This window comes from Ixodes scapularis, unplaced genomic scaffold (assembly GCF_016920785.2).
Source record: "Ixodes scapularis isolate PalLabHiFi unplaced genomic scaffold, ASM1692078v2 PGA_scaffold9__187_contigs__length_104089568, whole genome shotgun sequence".
In the NCBI taxonomy this organism is placed as follows: Eukaryota; Metazoa; Arthropoda; class Arachnida; order Ixodida; family Ixodidae; genus Ixodes; species Ixodes scapularis.
The window spans coordinates 42,613,603-42,615,661 of record NW_024609884.1 but is presented as its reverse complement, the minus strand read 5'-3'; the positions used below and the strand labels follow the sequence as shown (position 1 = coordinate 42,615,661).

Genomic DNA, 2,059 nt, shown 5'->3' with positions numbered 1-2,059 from the left:
ACCTCTCTCGTACAGTATGATTTTTCGTGGCGGCATTGCAGTCTATGAGCCTGATTTATTGATAAATCACAGACAACGACACTGTTGTCACTAATACCAGGAATTACAGTGACATTAGACATAAGGCTTGGGTTATTGGTCAATAGCAAATCTAAAATTGAATTGTTTCTTGTTGGTGAAAGAACAAATTGTTTAAGAGAAAACGAGATAATGTGGTCGTCAAAACCCTTATACAAACTAGAGTTATCGGTGCAAAAGGATGTACTCGTCCAATCGACGTTAGGAAGATTGGACGAGTACATCCTTTTATAATAACAGAGCTATCAGGAATCGAAGATAGCACATGACTAAGCTCATCTATGTCGTTTATGGTTGGGGGACGATAGTAGGTGCCCAAGACTAGAGTGCATCATTTGGATAGTTGAACTCGACACCAAATAAACTCTGAGTTATTGTGTGGTAGAAGGCGTTGACTGTTTGCCCATCGTGCGCCTATTAATAAAAACACCCCTCCGCCATGTGCGTGTCGATCTTTACGGTAGACAGAGAAGCCACCAGGAAATACTTCACTGTCCAGCACGAATTCATCGAGCCATGACTCAGTGCCCATGATAATACTTGGCTTTATTGATTCTACAAGGCGAAAGAAATCATCTACTTTATTTTTAAGGCTACGGCAGTTTAGCAACAATACAGTGGAAAGAACGTCCGACGATGTTGATGGGCTTTGAACATTTGTGGTCAAAGGGCTGCGTCATTGTTGTGGCCTTGTACTTCTCTTTCTACTCACAGGGACTGCCACTTTTCGCTCAGCGTCCCAGATAAACACGTCGCCGTTTACAACTAGCTTATCAAATGAAAGATGCACTTTGTTGCTCTTATCTTGCCTTATTTGTTTAGAGTTGTTCCAGAGATTTAAGTCTTTTTTCGCGAAGTGAATTACTGAAATCTTCAGATACACTAAAGTCGATGTTCTTAATTTTAAATCCAGAGTGTAGGATATCTTCCTTTTCAATCCAAGACATAAAGTTCACTATGACTGGTCTCTTGAAACCATCTTTAAAGTAACCAATCCTGTGCGCCCTCTGAATCGCAGTAGGATTGATTTCCATGTTTTCATTACAAATTTGTACCACATGGTTCTTTGATTCCTCCCAGGATTCATTGCGCTTTCCGTCGGGTATGCCGTAAAACAAGAGATTGCACCGGCGGCTGCAGTTTTCGAGGTCAACGATATGCTCCTCTACCCCTTTTGTTCTGGTCCTCAAAATCCGCAACACGCTTTTCCAAGTGGTCATTACTTTGAATTAAGTTGTCAAGCTTTTTTCCAAATTCTTCTTGTTTACTCTCTATGTTAGAAAGTTTAATCGTAACATTGGCCATACTGACTGTCAGCCCTTCGAGCAGAGTTTCCATTTTTGTAATCTGTTCAGCTTTCGTCGTGGGACCTGGGTTCAGCTCGACGTCACCCGACAGTAGTAGCAACAAAACGAGGAACATTATTCTCCAGCGAGAAAAAAACCGCCTACGGCGCAACACAACGTGGCGGTGCTTACAACATGCACATGCCATCAAAAACAGGTCTTTGGGTGGAGCCGGCAGGCAAAGACAGGTTCTAGGAAGGTAGCCAATGGAAATAGTACCAACCTGCAGGAGAAAAAGGAACGGTGGGCGCATGTTTGGGTGTCTGCCGGCTCCAAGGACCCAAGGGAGCGGTGGCGTCCGTTGGCTTATATAACAACTGGGGAAGTTCATTCGTTGTAGGGGTGTCAGCCACGGGCACACGGAAGAACTCCCTCTGCTGTCCAGTCGTCGATAGCATTGGCGCAGTCATCGCAAAGGGACCGATGACCAAGCTGTTGTTCGTTGTTGATGATGGCGCACTCCCTCCGAAGCTGGCGTGGCTGACGATGCATAGTACCGGCAGGATAACCGTCTGCAGGCGAAAAAGGCACGGTGAGCGCAAGTCTGGGTGTCTGCCAGCTCCAAGACCCAAGATCAGTTAATACTGACTGCTCCAAGATCAGTTAATACAGTACGAAAAATTAAGTTATTAACT

The 2,059-nt window shown here is 44.5% G+C and overlaps 1 pseudogene; it reads right to left on the bottom strand.

Annotated features, from left to right (window-relative positions):
* Positions 1–754: 754 nt before the first annotated feature.
* Positions 755–1,500, bottom strand: LOC115332200 (annotated as a pseudogene).
* Between the last annotated feature and the right edge of the window lie 559 nt (positions 1,501–2,059).